At 48.5% G+C, this 13,556-nt stretch overlaps 1 protein-coding gene across 3 annotated transcripts in view; it reads right to left on the reverse strand.

The window, feature by feature from the left end:
- The window catches only part of LOC124074258 (zinc fingers and homeoboxes protein 2-like), an 82,987-nt gene that overhangs the window by 48,759 nt on the left and 20,672 nt on the right, over window positions 1–13,556 (reverse strand). For all 3 annotated transcript variants that reach the window (XR_006845828.1, XM_046416949.1, XM_046416951.1), the window contains one exon: window positions 9,961–10,113. The gene's annotated coding sequence lies outside the window, so the exon portion shown is untranslated. The remainder of the gene's footprint in view (window positions 1–9,960; window positions 10,114–13,556) is intronic.

Raw genomic sequence — 13,556 nt, forward strand, 5'->3', positions numbered from 1 at the left:
TACATTTCCCAGGATCCCTTTCATCACTGCGGTGACGAGTGCCTGAAGTCTGTGAGGGAAGCATTTCTGCCCACAGCACAAACTTAGCTTAACCTCAGCGACCCAGAAGAACTGACGCCTGGCAGAGAATTCAAACGCAGTTCAAGTTCGTTCTGTACATTAAATGTGCCCGTGTTTGAGGTGTTTTTGAAAATTAAAATGACGGGTGATAATTGATAAAGGCAGAACTTTTACGTCATTTTCCTTCAAAATGGTGAACATGAAAGTCTCTCTTGTGACTGTGGCCACATACTTTTGACCACATTGTGTATGATTCACCCTGCAGCTTTAAGCTCAGTCTCTTATGTGTTTGTGTTAGCTTCTGGTCACCGTATGGTTACTATGGTAACATGTTTAAAAAAGCACATGTTCAGCCTAAATCACTGCTGAAATGGTTTTTTTTGGCCATTAATAAACCGGATGTGCACATGGACCTTCTGCATTCTTCTGCAGTTTCCATTTAAGGAAAGAAGCCAAAGTTCTGACGTGTTAAAAGCCGTCTGAACACAACAGCAGCAGCACAAAAATACTGAAATAAAATCATCTAAACGGGGCGAACATTTAATGTAATTATGATGCTACGTGACCAAAGTATAAGGAAAACATCTCCCAAACCTCTCCGATTCATTCTGACGCCCTGTTTGAAATCCTACACATCTAAAAGGTTTGAGTGATCATCCACGGAAAGAATAAAAACACGTCAAAGAGCTGAGAGGACCCAAACACGTGAAGCTCGCTGCCAGCTGTTGTGTAACGGTTCAGGGTGGATTTCTGCTTCAGGCACACACACAAAGACTTGGTCCAGGTCCGGCTGTTTCTGTTCTTTCGACCCTTGAGGAGGATTTTTGTGGACAAAAAAAATTCATGCAGAGCTAATGCAAAATAGACTCTCAGAAATCAAGCTCACAAAGAGGAATCAACAAGGATAATATTGTACAGATGGAGCTGAGGCCCGAGTCCCACTTCCCTCTGCTCATTACACTCATGTTGTTTCAGGCTCCGAGAGGAAAACCGAGCGAGCAGGAGGGGGGTCGGCCCAAAAAAAGCTCCAATCTTCATATGATTATACGACAGAAAAAAAATATTAACACGGCTTTGAAAACAGCGAACTGGCATCAGGAGGAGAGCATCGCACTCATGCACGACAGACAAAAATTATTACAAGAAAAATCAAGCAAAGCTGCTCTGACACACGACAGATTTCATGGCTGCATCTCTGTTACACCTCCTCCGTCATCGGGGGATTGTTGGGGAAATCCTGCAGATCGTCCGAGTGTTGGGCTTTAACCTGACGAGTCCTTCTCTCCTTCTCCCATCTCTTCCTTCCTGTCCTCGACATCCTCAACCCTTCACCCGCGATCCCGGACTCTCAGTGGAACGTCTCGGGTTTCACAAAGATAAATTTGACTGCTATGAAGCAGACCTTCATTGGACAGGCAGAGGCAGAATTCTGCACAAAGCGCGAAGAGCCGGGAGGGTTTCGGTTTACCGTGCATCTCAGAAACCATCACAGTGTTGGAGAAATTCAACGTCGGACCTGACGACGGCACTGGATGGAAGTCAGGGACCTTTGGAGACCATGAACGTAAGAAGTTCCAGTCTGGACCAAAGCGGCGGGCGGAACAACAGACGGACTGACGGTCTGCAGAGCCTCGCAAAGCCAAAGCCACCACCGTGCACAGACCCTCAAGAGACACGCAGCAAAATGACGACAACCTGACAACAGTGTGGAAAACATGGACGCCGTCTCAGTGATGTCAGACATGTCTGCAGAAGCAGCGCGACGCTCAGCGTGGCGACCAGAGTCCGACTTTAACAAACAACCGCTTTCATTATCGATGAATTAGTTACTGACATTTTAACGTGGCTTCTTATGGGGCAACAACCAATCACAGTGACGGAGGAAAAGTTATTTTCTACTCCAAGATGTTGTGGTTCTCTGCAATGGAAATTTAAAAAGACGAGCCTTTTCATACTCAAACCACTCAGTGATCCTGTGCCTGCAAGCGTCCGTATTTCTCATGTTTCTTCACTCATTTGTGGCAGGATTTCCTTTAAATCGTCACCCACCCATTCTGAACACATTCCTGCCATCTACTGCAGTTATTATGAAACCATAAACTGGCAGAATATGAAAAAAAGGACACCAGGAAATTGAATATTTGGGGACATAAAGCTGCTCTGTGTTCAGTAAAGCAGACAGGAAACAGATTGTGCTTGAAACTCTGTTCTGGATTCATCTAAGTGAACATAACGAGACAAGAAGCCTCCCATCACAGGGTGAAAAATAAAATCTCTAATGACCACATTTAATTCCTCTTAAATCCCTGAATGTGGACGTGAAGGTGTGTGCGTGCTGCCTGCTGCCGCTGCAGCTCGGCGTGCAGCGTGGATGCAGGTCGGGGAATCCTCCATAATGTTTACCGAGTTTACCGACTTGGCTGACGGCTGTGTTTTCTTATCCACTAACAGAGAGGGTGATTTGACTGATGCTCGTAACAGATTGCATCACAGCGGGAGGCGAACTAAACGGTTTACGCACCGCGGCTCTCCCTAAACTGTCTAACAGTGGCAGCGCTCCACCTTGTAAATTTGGAATAGTAATTTTAGAAATTTCCCAGCAGTCTATCTCCAATTGGCCTTCACTGGGCGGACTGTTTGATATCAGTGAAGTATCGCAGCGTACCACCTCCGAGCAGCAGAAATCTGATCTCAGCTCTGTGAAACCAAACACTCTCACTGCACTTTTCAACACCTGAGCCACATTAAAATCAGTTTTCATTCATACCCGCACCAAAGCTTCTCTTCCTCGCTCAGTCGGCGTGGCTAACAAATCTTCACACGTTTTTCCAAACACGCGCTCCGCCGTGACACGTGACCTGCGCTGTGACCAAAACAGCCGAGTCCAGGTCCACCAGCACCGAGCCAAGCTGAATCTCACCACGAGGTTTTGTTTTTCCTGATAAATGCCACAGTCACTACAGGTGAACTCACAGTCTTTTTACAGCTCGGGTTTGATTTCATTTCAGCTGCTGGAGCTTCATGCAGCCTGGGAGGCCTGACACGGTGAGCCCAGCTCTCTCTGCATGTTTTGGCAGTTAAAACGCCGATGCTCTGGTGGCCTCTGGGCTTCTGATCGCGGCATCCACATGTTTGAGTACGACTTGGGACTCGCATGTCGTTCCCATCTTTGTCTTCCCTCATTTCCTGCCATCTCCCTACTGTGGACTCTCGAAATAACACGCAGCCACAGTATTAACAAAGCGAAAATGTTCATGTTCTCTTCTGGGGCGCCTCTGAGGCCTGTGAGCTCAGGCGCTCAGGCGGGACCGTGTCATGTCAGAGTCCAGTTTTGGTTGCACATCATGCCTTGACTTTCTCTCTCTCTCTCTCCCCACTTCCTGTCTTCTCTCTTATGCTGACTCTCTGAAAAGGAATAAAAATCCACAAAATACTTCCCATTACTGCGTCATCCTGTGCCACCAGGTGTTCAGCCAGAACAAGCTAATGAAATAAAGAGGGACGTCGGGGGCCTGTGTGAGAGACAGATTTTAAAAAATAAAGAGGCAGAGATTTCCATTCGGTCCTACTTCTCCCAGAATGCAACTCAACAGCATCTTCTGCTAAGCCAACAGTTTACAGTGCAGACCTTCTGTTTCAGGTGTCGAGCTCACGTCAAAACAACACCTACAGAGCCACACTATGAGGAGGCAGAAAATCAGCGGAACGCCCCTTTAACAGCAAACATTTGGAAAGCACAACACGTTTCATTCACGTGACTGCAGTCGCTCTGATTCCTTCACTTTGTCTGTCCCACTTGTGAAACCAAAGTTACCTTCCTGAAAAGTCGCCGTCCAACTTCTTTCTCCTAACGTCTAAAATGATCCGTCAATTTCCAACCGAACTTGAGCCGCGGGTTCGTGTAATTTCAGACAAGCGCATCTAAAATCCGAACACTCTGTTGATCATTAGGGGCTAAACGCTGGGTGCTTTCTTCTGCTGCAATTAGCTTGTTTCCAACCACACTTCCTTCAACTGTAACTGGATTAGTTACCTTTAAAATCTCCATTTCTGCTGTCACTTCAGCCTTAAAAACATGTAAAATCTGCACCTTTATAGCCCCCTCCCCCCAAAAAAATCAATTTTAGAATTTTTTATTTTTTTAATTTTGAGGAATATCTCTTGAGTGGCACTTAGCAAAATTGAACAAATGCGTGGGTGGATGGGTGGGTGGGCGACTGGGGGGAGCTGTGAGGCGGATCTACCTTCCAGTCTAAAACAGTCTAACACTCATTACTCTGAAAACACTTGACTTCACCATGGCCTCAATTATGTGATGCTGGATAAACTCCAGCGTTACTGAGCTGCTTTTGCCAAATGGAGGGGGAGGGGGTATTAAAAATCCCAAAAACTGAGTCTGGAAGTAAAGTGCTTCACTGCGGCTTCAGTCCTGACCTCCTCATCTCTTACAGACGGGCTCTTAAGTGTCCGGGAGCCAGGGAGAAGCCCACGAGGAGCCGCTTCAAGCCTCTGGAGGCCTCGAGTCCACAGATTTTCAGATGCGGCCGGCGAACTGAGGAAAGCTAATTCACGGTGTTGATGAGAAGCTTCACGATCCTCCGTGCAGAGTTCATTTAACTGACACGGCAGGTCCTCAGTCACATCCAATCAGCATGTCCTCCTCAGCTCCGCCCTCTTGTCCAAATATGGTCACTTCTGGTCACCATCTGTTTATCTCAGTGAAAAGGCTCCTGTCATTTTTCTTTTACCAACTTTATCGACATGCTGTTGAAATTTGAGCGACATTTGCTCTTTGTGACTGTATTGTAACTGTGACGGACTCCGAGCAGAGCGCTTGTGATTTTTAAGGTCGTTGCATTTAGCCATGTTTAACCACGCCCATTTAACCTGAGGGCGATGACTGTGAGAGGCTTCTCCTCTAACACGGTACACGAGGAACGTCAACCTTTAACCACGAGAGGAGTTAATACTTCATCAGCATCAGCTGTCAGAGGAGTTAAATCAGCGCTCTGTGCGATGGACCGACAAACACTTCTAATGTGTCGGACTGCGCTCTCATGGTGTTAATTTGTGCACATTTGCAGGAATTCAGGATCTGGACAGAACTTTGCAAAAGAAAGAACAACCGGGGAGGAGGGGGGAGGTTGGATCTGGACACAGATTTTAGATGACACATTTCTCAACTCACCCACAACCACACAACATTTCACAGCAGAGGGAAGAAGAAGAAGAAGAAGCGCCTGAAAGTTTAAAAACTCAACACCCAAGACCTCAGATGAAGAGCTGGAATCACACACGAGCACCGAGCAAAACAAGTGAATCACCGAGTAAAACGTCTCCCGTCTCCTGCAGCGGCGCCGCCGCAGGTGTGTTGGTGGAGAACACGGCAGAAAAACACACTAAGAGGGAAAAGTTCAGCAGCAGCGAGGCCACCATTTCATACTACAGCAAGAGAGAGAGAGAGCGGCGAGCGGCGAGCTGACTGCCCACACACACACACACACCTCCTCCACAGGTGTGTGTGTGTGTGTGTGAGTCATCCTCTCCCACGTAGTCGATACCTCCACCAGCCGTTGTGGAGATCCCTTCAGCCCCCGTAACGTACCTGCACCGCTCCTCACACCCCCACCGCCGGTTCAGATCCACCTCTCGCTTCCTGCGACAACAATAACGCCGCCGCCGCTCGGATTTAAGACTGAAGCAGCAGCATTTGGAGGTAACAGATGGCGATTTTTATTAACAACAGTATGATCAGAGAGGGACATCACGCTAATCGTGCAGTCTTTGTTTTCCACAATTAATAATGAGATGTAGCAGCAGCACTCAAGCATTTCGATGTGGATGTGCAGTTCAGTGTTATAATTAAGACTGATACTCTCAGTCACAGCAGGTGAACAGCTCGCAGCCAGGACTCAGCTGCCACACGTGCAGTGGTGATAAAGCTGTCCAGGTAAGCAGACAGCAGCCACAGCAGCTTTGCGATCAAAGTCCTCAGGGTCGCGAAATCGGCCGAGGACATTTCTGTGTAACTAAGAGGAGGATAAAAAACCCCACCGAATTACACCCAGCAGTCTGCTTTCACTCGAGCTGCTTCACAGCACCTTTTGATGCAAATATTTTTAGCAGCGCTGACCCGTGTGCAAACTGCACCCATCACCTTGGCAGTGTTAGCTTGGTGCTGCAGCCCTTGAGCTTCACAGGGCCCATTCAATAAAGCAGAAGGGCCGGGAAAATAAACCTTCCCGAGCACCCGGCGGGGCTGGCAGCGGCCTGCGGGCTGGCTGGAGCCCAGCAAAACGCTGAAAAAAGATGACTGGACCGCAGCCAAACGCTGGCGTATTTCGGCTCTGGGTGGTCAGGTTTTCTGCACCAGCGAGCCCCCGCAGACCGGTGACTGTGGTTTGGTGCTGGCGCTGCGGTGGAAAGATCGCACGTACGAGGAAAGGTGGCAAAAGTTACCGATGGGTTCAGAGATTCAACAGTGTCTGCTTTTAGCAAGAATATGTTGCTGCTTTTCAGTAAAATATTTACACAAATTTAACACTCCAACAGGTCAGAAGTCAGCTAACTGTGTAACTGTGTCGAATGGCAGGAGCGTCAAATGATGTCACCTGATGTCACCCAATCAGCTGTCATCTGGAGGAATTTCATTTAGAGCAGGAACAGCACAAAGGATGCAAAATCATCCAATGGTGCACAACAGCAGTGTGAGTTAAAGAGGCTTTCGATGGACCTGATAAGAAGGTAACGCAAAAGAGATGCAAACTCAAGTCCCTCATTTACTCCGAATGGACGACAGGAAACGCCCACATTTCTAGAATCACCACCTCGTGGTTGCAGGCCGCCAGACCCCATCAGGTTCCATCCTTGTGTGTCCAGACTCATATACCATACAGTATGTAGACAAAAGTATTGGGACACACCTCTTTATTACCGAATTCAGGTGTGACATGGACCTGTTCCTCAGGGTTTGGGCTCGGCCCCTGACTTCCAGTGAAGGGAAATCTTAATGCTTCAGCATACCAAGACATTTTGGACAATGCTATGCTTCCCATCAAAGTCCCTGTTGGTGTGATGGTCAAGTGGCCCAATACTTTTGTCCACAGAGTGTATGTAGTGACTGACTGAGAGCTTTGCCACATAGTCCAGCCACAATCACCTGAAGCTCAGTATCATCCAACCAATGAGCTTGTTCAGGACTCTTTATCGGGAAGAAAAACAAAAGGTTGCGATGGACGTATCCTGCACTGGAGCTCCATGACGTTCCAGATGTGGTGAACACAAACTGCTGAGCCTCTACTGAAACAGACCTTGCTGAACAGTCCCCAGATGAGTTCTGTTCCACATTACACAATCGTTCAACGGAGCAGCAGCCTCCGCGGCAGCTCGGACTACAAAGTGGGTTTAGTTCAGCGCCGCGGGGTTCGCCACAGGGTCAGCACTGAGCGCGTCGGCTCCAGCTGAGGGAGCATTCAAAAACCATGTCACATTCTGTACATGTAGTCTGAGGTCTGCTGCTCTGTTCTGTTCCCCGAGTCCTGAATGACCTTCGCTCTTCTCTTAAGTCGACTGCTCGTTTTGTTCTTCCTGCCGTTGGGTCGCTTGAGATTTCGCTCTCAGAATGTGATTCTGCCTCCCGCTCTTTCAATTCTCCGTCACTTCGGTTACACTTTTTAACACTACAAGAGCCAATCTGCAGAACCCCGGACCTGCGTTTTGAATTTTGGAAATGAAATGTCACATCTTTCAAAAGTGCCTCCCTGACTTTTTTCCAGGAGCCACTTTCTATACAAAAAGGTGTCTCGGCCTTCTCATCTGAAAGTGTCTCAGCCCTCCAGGTGTGATTCCCACTCCAAGTCTCATCCTCTCTCAACAGCACAATTTCAACATGTTGAAACACCAATTTTACATTTTCAGGAGCTCGTGTTTAGTCTTTAACCCATTCATGTCCACAGTGGAGTCTTTTAATTTCCTTTACAGCACTCAGAGTTCGCTGCATGAAGCACAAAACCATTAAAATCTTTCAAAATTGGTCAAAGTTGGAGGCTACAGCGCAAGCTCCCATTCATATAAATATTAGAACATCTTTTTGTGATTTTCTTAAAAGAAAATTAACAAATTTTGGCATGACGAAAATGTGAAACCAAAATTGTTGATTTTGTCTGCCGTGCAGCCACAAGTCTTGACATTTTCCACAGCAAACGTTGTGTTTCCACCTTGGACAGACAAAAGCCCTGAGGGGTTTCCTTCACATCGTAAACAAAGAGACTGCATCAAATGAAAGGCTTGTTGATCACTGAAACACTGCAAAAGCAGCCAATTTTCATTTAACAGAGCCAATGTGAGTTCTGAAAACACAAGCACATCTGAAAAAACAGGAATTTAACTGCTGAAGGATGTGGACTTGAAAGGAGGAGAAAAGCACCCCCATTTTGTCCAGAATCTGAAAAATCCACCCACTGGATTCAGGACGAGCAAATTCCTCCGAGGGCCTTGAATTTTGCCATATTGTGTTTTTAGTCCTCGTTTTCCCACCTTCGGAGGGCCTGAAGGACGCTGAAGGCTCGGTTTGGTTTCAGCTCTTAGGTTTCTCTTTTCCCTTCCAACAGAGAAGCGACTGCACCCGACACCAGCGGAGACGTTACTGTAAAGCACAAACAAAGACGAGCTGGAGCTCTCTGTTTCAGGTCCCGGTGAAACCTCCTTTCAACCGAACTGTTTGTTTCTTTAATGATGTATACGCAGGCTCAGCGGGGAGGTCTTTTTATCTATAGGTAAATTAAAGCTGACAGGAGTGTTTCTTTTCTTGGCTGAGGATCTGGTTTCTCCTCCTGGGTTTCCTCATCGCTCTGAACAAATCTCTGGGATTTCCACTCAGTCTGCTTCACAGTGGAGGCTTCCTGACAGTTTGCCCCCCCAGCTGGGCCACGTGGTACACGTCTGAATACGGGAGGGAGACAAAGAGACCAAGTGATGTTAGGACGTCCCGTGCTTCCGTCTCTCCGCGCTCCGACGTTAAGCCCACAAACGTCTGAATCCAATTCAAACTCAGACTGGTGCTGCGCTTTCACATTTCAGTGTGGTAACACCTCACGTCCTGCTGTGTTTATCCAAGCTGCTCGGGTCTGCCCGGCCGGCTTTACGAGCCATCGACCTAACGAGCAGGATAATTAACGCCGGCACTGAGCTTAAGAACAATTTTAACTGAGTTAACTCCAAGAAAGAGGACGGAGCAGGATCTCAAAGCTGAATGGGTCACGATGTTAAGATCAAATCACACATTTTATCTTTTCAGGTATCTCACAGTGACAGAGCAGAGAGAAGCAGCGAACTGTCACACCTGGTGGGCTGGAGCATTTTCACCTGACGAACGACCGCAGGTGACTACCTGTGGGGTGCGACATACACAACAGCTGCTGACACCTGGACTGTGCTTCAGTCAGCACCGATGACTGATGGTTTTCCATCCACTCAGCTCGTTTACCCAAGAAGCCTGAACACACGCCTACAGCTTACAGCAGCTACCAACACCCACTACGAGTCAGCACGCCAACGCCGCTGCACGGCCAGGAGCTCCTTCTTCATGTCAGCCATTTTTATTAGCTGAAAAATGCACATTTACATGACAGAGTCGGGTCACTGCAAAAGGCAGCTGGAGGTGAACGCTGCCCCGACGCCGCAGACAAAATGGCAGACTTACAGAGCAACACGTGGACGCCGACCTCCTCCCGCTCCCCCCACAGTTCCTCCATCCTGCACCAGCTGACAAACAACCCTGAGGTGTCGTGTTGCTTTTACATTTCATTAAACCTGAACACAACCGGGCAGCCAAACAGGATGTGCTGATGTTTCAAAGTAAAAGCCCGATAAGCAAAGGACAAGATAAAAGCTGCTACTCACTGCACTTCCTCAGAGGGGAGGGGCTTCACTTGAGGGGGGAAGGGCCCAGTCACCTCGTCCAATCACGGTGCGTCGTCCTCGTTCTCCCTCTCGTCTCTGTCCCTTCTGGATGGTCCTCAGGCCAGCGGCACTCTGGGTAATCTCCTGTGGAATCTGAAAGCACAGAGGGCGATGTCAGTGGAAGAGTGTGTGAGAGTGTGTGTGAGTGCGTCGAGGTGTTGATGCTGAGGATGACTGCGTGTGTGTGTGTGTGTGTGTGTGTGTAAAAGAAGGAGCGGTGGAAGCGAGTACGGGCCTTAAAAACTGCACAACTACAACTTGGCCAAAAAAGAGAGGCAGTAGTTACCGTGGCAACGTGTGCCAAAATGAAGGGAGAAGGGAGAGAGCGCGCGAGAGAGAGTGAGACAGAAATCCAGAGAGTGAGACAACGAGACAGACAGATAATAAAGAGCGAGAAAGTCCACACATGGAGGACGCTGAGGTGGAGGACGTTCATGTCCCGTGTCAAGCCCAAAGTCCACACTGGCTTCTGTTCACCTGCAGAATGTGTCGCATTACGTGAAATTATTTCAGCCCAAATGAGGAGTCACGGCTTTAAGACTCGACTGGCAGCAGTGAGACGTGCAGATGAACGATCAGCTGAGAGGAAGAGCATTAAAAGACGCTCCGTTCTGCTTTTCACGTAGGCGTCGTCAGGACAGCGGACAAAAAGACACTGACAGACACTAGACCACATTCAAACATGGAGTCATGATGTGAGTGTGGAAATCACAGGGGAAACTACAGCGCCTGGTCTGAACCTGACGGGCTGATCTCTGCCAAAGACGGACAGCAGAGGAGAAAGAGAAGAGGAGCAGCTGAGAGGAAGAGCATTAAAAAGAGAAAAGTCCAGGAGAAACTGCTGCTGATCTGCTCACAAGCAAAGGACGACATACAGTCAGCGGATCACATCACAAACCGCCCACAGTTGGTTCACTGTTTAAAGAAGAGGAATCATGGTCTGTAGGATGGCAGGAGACGAGTCCTGTATCGTGTTAGTGTCCCTCAGAGCATCAGGAGGACAAACCGACGTCCAGTGTGAGCTCTGAGGCTCTGAGGCTCTGAGGCTCTAAGACCAGCTCACAGGACTGATACGAGGACTCAGTCCTGCTGGAACCAACGTCACGTGGCTGATCATCCCAATCGACCAGAGTCTCTTAAAATCACTTTGTCTCAAACACTGACTGTATTCAAAGAGAGTGTATGTGTGTATGTGTGTGTGTGTGTGTGTGTGTGTGTGTGTGTGCGTGACTCCTTTGTATACACATTTTAGTGCTGTGCTCAGTTTTCCATCAAATTCAATTAATCCTCAACTTTAACCTTAACTTAAGGCAACGTCTCACTTTAGAGGACACACACACACACACACACACACACACACACACACCACAGTTTAGCAGTGTTTTCTGCTGTGTGGCTCTTTTAAAAACCATCATTCATCCAACAAGACAACATTAAAAACTACAGAAAAGTCAAGCGTTTTATTTTGAAAGTCAAACCTGCCAGCAGAGTGTATGAGTCATCAGAGCTCACACGATTCAACGTGAAACCCGATCTTAAAAGGAAGCAATGACACAAGCTAAAACCAGCGGAAAACCCCTGCATCACTGTCAAGCATGAGTCTTCAGCGAACACTTTCGTCCAGGAGTCAGTGCTTCCTTCCTGTCTGAGTGTGCGGAGCTCGCAGCCATTATTCACCACAGTCACACGTCGAGCCAATCGGACGCAGGACCTCCTCACCTGTTCAAACACAACACAGTCAAAAGGAAATGCCTTCGACCACTAGAGCTCCAGCAAGGAGACGATCGGTCGATCAAAGGAGAAAATGAACAGACAACAATTCTGACCGTTTCAATGGCTTTTAGGCCAAAACATCAAACACCTGCTGGTTGCTGCTTTTCTCTGTCAGTAAGCGAAAGGTCTTTGGGTTTTGGACTGTGGCTCGGAGAGAAGAAGACATCTGAAGGCGTCACTTTGGACTCTGGGAACCTGCGATGAGCTTTTTCTCACATTTTACTTGGATTAATAGTGAAAATAATCAACAGATGAATCGATAATAAAATAACGGCTGACTGCAGCCCGGAGAAGTTATTTAGGTCAGTGATCAGCCTGCAACCACGACGGAGCTCCTTTAAGAGGGAATCACCAGCAGCAGTGTTTTCCCCAGGATGTGATGAGCGTGTGTGTGTGTGTGTGTGTGTGTGTGTGAGCGAGTGGATGAGATCATCAGAGGACTGGAGCTCAGCGGGGAGACACACACACACAGGGAGGCAGTGGGAGGGAGAACAACAGGTCTTTTCCAGAGAGTCTGGATCCCCCTCAGGACTGACCTCATCCTCCATCCATCACCAACCCGATCCTCACCAGCTCCACGCCGGGCCTCGCCGTGCATGTGTGTGTGTGTGTGTGTGCGTGTGTGTGTGTGTGTGTGTGTGTGCGTGCAGCCTCTCAGCGCTCCCCAGGCCCAGAGGTGATCATCACCACACAACCATCACAGACAAAACCCACAGTGAGCGTGTGCGGTTCACGGCCGTGCGGAGAGCGTGACCAGCCGTCGGTCTCCGGCCTCTCGTGCTGCTGGCCATATGTGCTTACTTGCTCCTGCTGGGGGGTTAAACCCATCACAAAGCGGCCTCAAATCTTTTCACGTACTCTGTGAACGCCTCAGGACCCCCCAGGAGGAGAAGGGGGACAGGGGAAGACCCTGTGACGCCTGCTGCCCGGTCCGACCCACGCGGGAGAGGCAGGATGTGGACGGAGGGGAGTAAAAGGGACAAATCTGATTTGAATGAAGAAGTCCATTATCACAGACAAAAGCCAGTCCTCGTTATGGATCAGACATTCTGAAGGAAAGTTCAGGATTCTTTGACCAGAAACCCTGATTTATTCGCTCTGGTTCAAATGTTGTTTTGATGGCCTGAAAGAGAACAAATGTGCACAGCTGTGGCTGCGTGTCCTCTTGTCTGGATGGACTGAACTGTGTGTTCCAGGTCCTGCTGTCCTTATGCATCGTGCGTGAGGTCCGGCTGTCCCTGCTCTCTGTCACCACATGCTGTATTAATATTTAAGCGCCAAAGTCACCGAGACAAATCCCTGTATGTCCTGCACTTCCTGCCTCTGACGCAGGACAGCCTCAGATTAATGCGGCAGCGAAGGACGTGGCCTCGATCGATTTTCCCGTCCATACCTCGGCGCCGACAAGCCGCTTTAAATATATTTAGGCTGCGGCGCTCATCTGGATATTTTGCATATCTTAATTAGTGCTTACAAAACATGCAAATGAGCCAGTGGGCCCTAATTAATTAGCTTTGTGGGTTTTCTTCTTAAGTGGCAGTAGTGAGAGGGTGTCTGTCTGCCTGTCTGCCTGTCTGCCTGTCTGCCTGTCTGCCTGCATCGTTTCATCCTAACCTGAATTAAATCATCAGGGCGATGACGGGAGGGATCCTGGTTTACAGAGACGGTCAGCTGAACGGATCTGAAGGCTGCAGGTCTGGGACTGCAGGACTCCTAAGCTCAGACTCCGAGTTGGAGGTCCTGAGTTTTCTGTTTCTGCTTCC

Source organism: Scatophagus argus, chromosome 17 (assembly GCF_020382885.2).
Source record: "Scatophagus argus isolate fScaArg1 chromosome 17, fScaArg1.pri, whole genome shotgun sequence".
NCBI classification, from domain to species: Eukaryota; Metazoa; Chordata; class Actinopteri; family Scatophagidae; genus Scatophagus; species Scatophagus argus.